Genomic DNA, 9,809 nt, shown 5'->3' with positions numbered 1-9,809 from the left:
CACTGCTGCCACCTCCGGCTTCCCCTGGCAGCGCGGCGGAAGTCTCGCAAGAGAGGGGCTGCCTGCCCGCCCGCCCGCCCGCTGCCACCCATCTCCTCACGACGCGCCCCTGAAGGGGGAAAGGGAGAGACGGAGACGCGGCAGCTCGTGCACACGCTCTCTCTCACAGTGGAGGACCCCGCTGCTTCCCTCCCAAGCCAGGCGAGCATGAAACCCGGGAAATTTAAGGGACATCATCAGTCCGGGACAACAGCGGGACACGGCGCTGGGATAAGGGAGTTTCCCGCCAAATAAGGGACAGTTGACAGCTGTGCTCCCACAGGAGACTGATGGCCACCAGCTTGGTTGGCTTTCAAAGAGGATTGGACAAATTCACGGCTGAGGAGAGGGCTCTCCGTGGCTACTGACAATGGGGAAGGGAAAGGAGGGTTAGTATTTTATGTTTTTGAAGAAATAAAGGGTTGTTCTTTCTTTAGGGGTGGGGAGAAAATGTGGGACTGGGGCTGGACTAGATGACCCTTGTGACCCCTTCCGACTCTTCAAGTCTATCATTCTACGATTCCCTACTCCTGAAGTATATGATAAATCAAAGTATGCACACGTATGCATGTCCACTGTCAGTTTTGCATGCAGCCACTAGGGGACAGGCTCGTCCCAGTCCATCTGGGCTCTGGAGGGGCCGGGTGCTGGGTGTGGCTGGCAAAGGCCAGGGTGGTGAGTGTGTTTTTCCAACACTGCTAACTGTTTTCACAGGAGTTTGAGGGCTGGCGGATGTTTCCCCTCGGTATTCATGCCGCACCATCCGCCAACTGGAAGATACAGGCTCCCCACTGTTGCTTAAGTCAAGAGTAATTCCCGTGGTGTCAGAGGGGGGAAAGGGGGCATTAAACGTAATGCCAGCCACCCCTACAAAACCCACACACCCCTCAAAATGTGTGCTTTCTGTTTTGCACCGAAGGAGAAACATGTGAAAGCTGCAACTAGTTACAGGGGACAACCAGATGTGTGCATTTTGCAGAAATGGAAGAGATTACTTGGACTTGCGATACCATAATGTACGGATTATTGCAATCTGACTCATCATCCCTTACTGGTCCAGAGAGGGAAGGAGACTCCAGACAGATTTTTATTTTATTTTTTGCAATATGGTGCAAGTTTCCTGAGGCCTTTCATTATCTGGAACAGAATCTTGCTCCATCATAATTGCAGAGACCAGTTGGGTTGACTGCCAGACTAATAGTTTGGGACTGAAAGCTTGGAGACTTCAATGGAGGGACTTCTATATATCTTGCTGCACTGAGGGATAGGACTTAGTTTATCTTCTCTGCAGACTCACACATGGCTGTTTTATCCCTGTTTTATTTCAGTGTGCTCTTCGATAATTGATGCCTGCATATCTTCCAGTGTGCGGTCTCACAAATCCTGCAAAACTTAGAGGTTCCTTGGGAGGTGCAGTGTTTTGTTGGCAAAAGTCCTGATGTCACTTTTGGGATTTGCACAGCAGGCCTGTGTGCTTGTCCCTGCACCCTTCCGCAAGTCTGCTCGGCATATAAATAAATACAAGATCGCAAAGCCACTGTGAAAGTCCAGCACTCTTCACTCCAAGTGCAAATTACCCTAAACCCCGGGCTGGAATATGTTCCTCATTCCCGGGTTCTGCTGTATTATTTCTGCTCTAAGTGCGGGAGCTGGCATTCCCTGTGTCCCCTTCTCTCACTCGGCCACAGACTTTCCATAGAAGCGCATGCACAAATGTACTTGGCTCCCTCCACAATTTTCTGACTCACCTTTTTAATTCTGACTCACTCCTTTTCCCTGTTCCTGCCCCACCATCTGTTTTCCACTGACCCCTGAAATGCTCTGGGTCTCGGCTCCGACCTCGTTCGCACCCCTTTTCTATGCGTGGGTAGAACCCAGAGCAAGGGTTAGGAGCCGCTCGCTCTCGGTCTCCACTTCTGTTCCAAAATCAAAAGCAGTGACTTTGAAAAGCAGTCAGGGAAGCAGGAGACAGCAGGGAATGCAGGAAAGAAGGGAAATCCTTTATTAAGGGGGACCGAATGGTGTGCTGCAAAAAAGCAGATTTTCCTAAGCAGGTCGGATGACAACCACTCAGTTGGGGTTAAAGGTAAAGGCACCCCTGACCATTAGAAACGCCGTTTACCTTCCCGCCGGAGCGGTACCTATTTATCTACTTGCACTTTGATGTGCTTTTGAAATGCTAGGTTGGCAGGAGCAGGGACCGAGCAACGGGCGCTCACCCCGTCGGGATTCGAACCGCCGACCTTCTGATTGGCAAGTCCTAGGCTCTGTGGTTTAACCCACAGCGCCACCTGCGTCCCGCACAGAAGCTGTAATCCACCTTTATCCCAGATATACTGTCCTTTTGAGACTTTGGAGAGACGTCTTCCTTTGAGACTTTTTTGAGACGTCTTCCTTTGAGAGACAGCTTGGCGTGTCAGCTTCGCCTTTGAGCCGGTGACAACAACTGGGCTCAACGTCTTCAGCCCCGACTGGGCCAGTCAAGCTGGAAAAGCACTTCCAGAGACCTTCCACTGCGGGAAGCAGGTCTAAGTGCAATGGACTCACAACTTGGAGCTGTGAGCAGCAAACTCAGTTCCAAAGTCAGCGGAGCACAGCAGAGTATAAACTACACGAACGACGGCTCTGAACCATAACTTCTTTTATTCTTTTACAGCTACTGCGAAACTAAAATAAACTACTAAAGACTATCGGAGATGCTGGACTGCATGAGTGTTACAGTTGCTTAAACAGTCATCTTATCTCTATACAGATAACACTCAGACTCCTTGAGGCTGGAGCGGAAGAAGCGATGAGCAGATTCTGCCCCCTCCTTTCTGAAACATTGTCAGTAGATTCTTGCAATGGGAGGGGGGAAATATCCATATCCTCCCCCTTTTCATGCCAACCATTGCGTTCCTCGCTATTGATTGATTTGTTTGATTCTTTCTTTGACTCATACCTGTAGTTACTTGCATATTTTGTGAGATGTGTTGTATGATATATACATCATTTTGAAGTGGCTTATTCGTATATTTTGAATGACTTCATAACCGATTATATATTCACTAACAGTTATTAGCCAGCATGTTGCGTTTGCATTTTTGTAGATCTTTGGAAATTAGGTGGAATCAGCTGATAGTTGTTATTGGGGTTTAGGGTTCACTTTCATTTTTACCGTTCTGAATGTGGTGGAAGCATAAATTGTTTTATGTTGATTGTAGGTAAAAAGGTAAAGGACCCCCAGACGGTTAAGTCTAGTCAAAGGTGACTATGGGGTTGCGGCGCTCATCTCGCTTTTCAGGCCGAGGAAGCTGGCATTTGTCCACAGACAGCTTTCCAGGTCGTGTGGCCAGCAGGACTAAACCGCTTCTGGCGCAAAGGAACACCGTGACGGAAGCCAGAGCACATGGAAACGCTTACCTTCCTGCTGCAGTGGTACCTATTTATCTACTTGCACTGGCGTGCTTTCGAACTGCTAGGTTGGCAGGAGCTGGGACAGAGCAATGGGAGCTCACCCCGTTGTGGGGATTCGAACCACCGACCTTCTGATCGGCAAGCCCATGAGGCTCAGTGGTTTTGATCACACTGTTGTTCTGGGGAAGCAACACAGTTAAAACTGTTCCACTGTCTGTAAACCGTCTTAGGAACTTGAGTTTGTTAGCTGACTGGTACATAAATAATAGAAATATATTTATGAATAGTAGATTACGCCCCATCCCCTATTTTCCTGCATCCTTATTGGTCATATGGAGATTCAAATCCATGTTAGTATAAATAGCCTCTGGCCTATGGCGAATAATGATCACTTCCAAGCAATCAGACAGAGAAAATGGTGGTTCTGGGGGTGGGTGGGCCACAAATGATTAATAATGTGAGAGCAGATGGGTTGCAGAAATTTGTGAAGGCTCCTTATTTTTGCAGACTGATTTGCAGGGCTGGTGTGTCTGTGTGTGTGTGTAATAGCTCTTAAACATAACACTAGGCTTGCTTTTCGTGCATTTAAAATCCTTAATATCTGCTAGAGCCTTTAATTCTTGCTGTGAACCATGTCCACATCCCAATCCAAAAGAGCGCCGGTGATTAAATCATGCCACTTGCAGCGCTCCCATAATGGTCGCATGCACACCATACGTAAGGCACATTTAAAGCATGCCCACAAAGAATCATGGGAACCGTAGTTTGCCCACCACAGAACTACAATTCCCAGCACCATTAACAAGTTGCCATTCCTGATGTTCTTTTCTTGTGTGCACTTTAAATTTATGTGCACGGCCAATGTGTGTGCAGGCCCTTGTTCCTGGTCCTCCCATTGGACATAGCAATGAACTGGCTGGTCACTGAGTTTGCAAAAGCTGCCCTGGTAGCGCTGCAATCCGGAGGGGCCCTCTTGGATTTGTGGAGCCATCAGGGCAGGATTTTAGGGCACCTATCCAGAGCCCCACTCAGCAGAATGAGCAGGAGGGCCCCTGAGCTCTGGGTGACGAGGTTATCAAGTCAATAAAGTCATGCAAACTATCGTCTATAGAGCTGCCCCGTTCAATAGTCTTAAATTATCAAACCGCACCCACTCTGCTCCCCTTAGTCGGGCAGGGGCTTTGCCCCAGCGCTACCCCCACCGTGGAATCTCCATGTACTGAGCCATTTGGTACCGCCTGTTCTTTTTGGCACCCGAGAGAGGAATGTGAAAGTTTCCTTTGGCCTGGCGAGGAGTGTTCTGGCCGGGGCCCAGTGGGTGAGTCACAGGCTGGGGACACTTGCCATGCCCTGCCAAATGGAGGGAAAAAAGCTACGTGGGTCTCCAAAATTTCTTCCCTCCCCCATGGCTTTGTACGGGAGAAGTCCTGCAGATCTCTGGTTTCTCTCAAGGAAGAGAATGGTGCACACATGATGGTTCCTCAAGGGTTGATGGGAACTGTAGCTCTGGGAGGGCTCCGCTACAGTTCCCAGGGTTCTTTGGGGAAACAGTGGCGGACTTGGGATTCTCAAATTTCAGTGGTGCCCTTTGCCTCTGCTCAGGGTTCTGTCCTTTCCCCTATGCTTTTTAACATCTACATGAAGCCACTGGGAGAGATCATCAGGGGGTTTGGGCTGGGTGTTCATCAGTATGCGGATGATACACAGCTCTACCTCTCCTTTAAATCAGAACCAGTGAAGACGGTAAAGGTCCTGTGTGAGTGTCTGGAGGCGGTTGGAGGATGGATGGTGGCTAACAGATTGAGGTTGAATCCTGACAAGTCAGAAGTACTATTTTTGGGGGACAGGAGGTGGGTGAGTGTGGAGGACTCCCAGGTCCTGAATGGGGGAACAGTGCCCCTGAAGCACCAGGTGCGCAGCCTGGGAGTCATTTTGGACTCACAGCTGTCCATGGAGGCGCAGTTAATTATGTGTCCAGGGCAGCTGTTTCCCAGCTCCATCTGGTGCGCAGGCTGAGACCCTACCTGCCCACAGACTGTCTCGCCAGAATGGTGCATACTCTGGTTATCTCTCGCTTGGACTACTGCAACGCGCTCTACGTGGGGCTACCTTTGAAAGTGACCCAGAAACTACAACTAATCCAGAATGTGGCAGCTAGCCTGGTAACCGGGGGCAACCGCCGAGACCATATAACCAGTCCTGAAAGACCTACATTGACCTTTAAAGCCCTAAACGGCCTCGGCCCAGTATACCTGAAGGAGCGTCTCCACCCCCATCGTTCAGCTCGGACACTGAGGTCCAGCGACGAGGGCCTTCTGGCGGTTCCCTCACTGCGAGAAATGAGGTTACAGGGAACCAGGCAGAGGGCCTTCTCAGTAGTGGCACCCGCCCTGTTGAACGCCCTCCCATCAGATGTCAAGGAAATAAACAACTATCTGACTTTTAGAAGGCATCTGAAGGCAGCCCCGATTAGGGAAGCTTTTTAATGTCTGATGTTTTATCGTGTTTTTAATATTCTGCTGAGAGCCTGCCAGATGGGCGGGGAATTAATAATAATAATAATAATAATAATAATAATAATGGCTCCTGGGACCCTCCCCAGGCCACAGCTGCCGCACCGTAGCATACAAACGTAAAAAATTGAATACCACACAGATAAACTGTCACACCAATGTGAGGGAATAGCCATAAGCCCTTTACTAGACACACATATACACACACACAGCACCAAGATCCCAGGAAAAGCAGGCCAAACTCTGGCTGGTAAATACAACATGTTTTATTTAGGCTGAAATGCTGTTACAGTGACAAAGGCACATTGCGGAAGCAGCGGGGGGTCCTCTGCACACCTGGGTCTCCCAAGGAAGTGCATCAAGACCAGCAGAGGGGGTCTCAGTGAAGACAGTTGGTTCCTTATATTTCCCCACCACCACCTGGAATCAAACTTCTCGCCTCGATCCTGAGGTTTGACGTGGAGCTGTCCGTCTTCCCTTTCCATCCCAGGGGACGGGGCAGCTCTGCTGGGGCAAAATCCTGGGCTGCAGATCAGCCTTTGCCTCTGCAGTATAGTGATTGGGAATGACCTTGCAAATTCAGGGGTGCTGGGAAAAGTTTGGAAGCAGAATGAACTGGGCGAAACGGTGTATATACACACACATAAGGATATTCATATTTTGTGTAGGTGGCTTGCATCATCTATTCTGGGTGCGGAGTTTGGAGTCTTTGGTTGGAGATGTTGACATTTTAAGCACAAAAGGGGTGACAGCCCTGCCTACAGGATGGGGAACCCACAGCTTCACCAGTGGGCTAAGGGGTTTTCTAAGAGCACTCTAGGGATCTGTTTGGTCTTGGCCACACAGCTTCCGCCAGAACCAGGCCACCTGAATGTCAGCTACACGCTCTCTGCTCCCTGTCTGTTTCACCCAATCCAGAAATCTCCAAAGTCAGCATCAAGCAAGTCACTCCTAAAGCAAACGGCAAGCAAAGTCGGCAGATAAATGCTGCTGTTTCAATGTGAAATAATACGCACATGGCTTCTGCAATAGTAACAATAAGGCTGAATGGAGCGAACGAAGCAGCTCGAGTGTGCAGCTGGAATACAGTGAAAGAGGGAGGGATCTGAGCCCAGCAGGTATACATGAAGCAATGCAGATGGAATAAAAGTGACAGCTATTCCCTACACACAGTGCTCACACGAGAACAAACTTGACCTGAAACAGTGCTACTGCGAAAACACAGCTGGAGAGGCCGGGAAGCAGATTTGAACTCCACGACTACTGGCAAAAGTTTGTTGACAAAGTAATGCAATGAATGAACGGAATGTTGTTCGTGTCACACCCAGCCCAAAGGATGACATGCCAGGAAAGGATTTTCTGCCCAAGAAAGAGCTACGCATCTGAGAACCTCTCGATTCTTTGGTGTACTTGTTTTAAAGCAAGTTGCTAGACCTCATGGATTTGGATAAATGGCTGGAAACTTCTCCGAGTTTTTTCGCCTCCTGATGTTCTTTCTCATCCCTCTAACATACAGTGGTACCTCAGGTTACAGATGCTTCCGGTTGCAAACTCCGCTAACCAGTAAGTGGTTGCTCCAGGTTAAGAACTTTGCCCCAGGATAAGAACGGAAATCCTGCGCCAGCGGCGCAGTGGCAGTGGGAGGCCCCATTAGCGAAAGCATGCCTCAGGTTAAGAACCATTTCAGGTTAAGAACGGGCCTCTGGAACGAATTAAGTTCTTAACTCGAGGTACCACTGTACTTCTTTTGAACTCCAATGATTTGGGAGGGAGGGGAAAAAATCAATTAGCAGGAGGGAAAAGTATGGAAGCATAAACAAATATACATCATTAGAAACTTGCAGAGAAGACTTGTTATGTTGAAGCGATATGTGGAATCGACGTCTCCTCTGAACCTCATTCCCACAACTCTTTCCACAGAAGCAGACATCTTTCTCATAAGAACCACGTAAATTGTAAATAGCCCCCTCTAACCACTAATGATCACGCACATTCTGTGACATCACAGCAGCTCAGCCAAGGTACTTGAGGGGGCTTGCAGACAGCTGACAGCCAATATTTAGGTCAAGGGGGGACAACCTTTCAGAACATCTACATGTTTAATTGCAGCACGGGAAAAACAACCCAGAAGCTCCAGCTTGAAGGTCTAAAGATTTGGATAACACTGCAGGGACAAGCACCCTTTACAATTCCTGTAATAGTTGTAAAGATATTATAACGTTGAAGGGTTGCTCACCCATGGCGTAAGCTCTTCAGTGTGTGGCGCAATATATTCCAAAGACTGAATGTGCAAATCATTAATTTTCAACATGGAACATGCACAGCCCTGCCAGGGAATGCTTCACAGTCCTCCGGAGAACCATTGTGGAGTTAGCTGCCAAGCTGCTCTGCAGCACCTAAGAAAGAGGATGGGGAACCATGCATCCCCTACTTGTCTCTATGGCTGGTTCTCCGGTTTTAGTCCTACTGACTGAGACACAGAGGCCACGTCTACACAACAGGCTTGAACTGGTTTACCTGTCACTTCCTCTCCCCCTGGGAACTGCAGGTCTGCGACAGGATCTTTAAGGAGATAATTCTCAGCACCCTAAGCAAGTGACAACCCGCACTTTGCAGGGAAGCCAGGATAGTAGAAACCCCAACAACCCAAAGCAGGTATATGTTCATTATGACATGCTCCCAGGTCAAAAGGAGCATCTTGGAAGCATCAAGTGTGGGCAGAACACTACTTTGGTCTTCTCAGCAAGGGAAAAGGCTTGCAGAGGTGCAGGGCATGGGGGTGAGGTCTGGACAGAATTACGAAAGAGGGCCCTCGGATCAGAGCTAGCACCAAAGGGCAGGCTTCCTATCAGTTGCAGAAGAGATCCAGGGTGCTGCTTGGGTAGAAATGCAGCTATGATGCCTTGTAAGAGGGTGAGCCTAAGGCACAGTGTTAGGATAATAAAAATGCAAAACTTTGGCACTGCTAATGCACAGATTGAGGACCAAACAAGACAGAAAATTTTATTGCATGAAAGCAATTAATGCGCATGGTTTTCATTACATAAAAAGCAGCTGGTGGTGGTGGGGAAGTGGGCTGGAGGGGAGCACGATAAAGGCTGGGGCTGGGCTGGGTGGGGCTGCTCAGGCTTCCCTATGGATGGAATTTACACAAGAGCCTTGTGGCACCTTAAAGGTAAAGGGACCCCTGACCGTTAGGTCCAGTTGTGGACGACTCTGGGGTTGCGGCGCTCATCTCGCTTTATTGGCCGAGGGAGCCGGCGTACAGCTTCCGGGTCATGTGGCCAGCAGGACTAAGCCGCTTCTGGCGAACCAGAGCAGCGCACGGAAACACCGTTTACCTTCCCGCCAGAGTGGTACCTATTTATCTACTTGCACTTTGACGTGCTTTCAAACTGCTAGGTTGGCAGGAGCAGGGACGAGCAACGGGAGCTCACCCCATTGCGGGGATTCGAACCGCCGACCTTCTGATCGGCAAGTCCTAGGCTCTGTGGTTTAACGCACAGCACCACCCTCGTCACACCTAAGGTGTGGCACCTTAGCGACTCACAAATTCATGACTCCAGAAAGGCTTGTGCCATAACAACATTAGTTGGTCTTTAAGGTGTGGTGCAATATTCTGCCTTTGCTTTTGGTGCGACAGACGGGTAACTCAGACAGCCCTCTCAAAATCGCAACACAAAAACCCCGTGCTATGTTAACTGCGTAATTGCAGCCATCGCCAACCTGGTGCCCTCTGGATGTTTTGGACTAGAACTCCCACCAGGCCAAGCCAGTGCAGTTGTTTTGCAAGCAACTTCCCCCGATATAAATAAGTCTTGTGTGTTAATTTCAGCAATATATGCATTTCTAAGCAGCGTC

This window comes from Podarcis pityusensis (genome assembly GCF_964106645.2).
Source record: "Podarcis pityusensis genome assembly, chromosome: 8".
NCBI lineage: Eukaryota > Metazoa > Chordata > Lepidosauria > Squamata > Lacertidae > Podarcis > Podarcis pityusensis.
Note: the sequence above shows the minus strand (reverse complement) of the source record.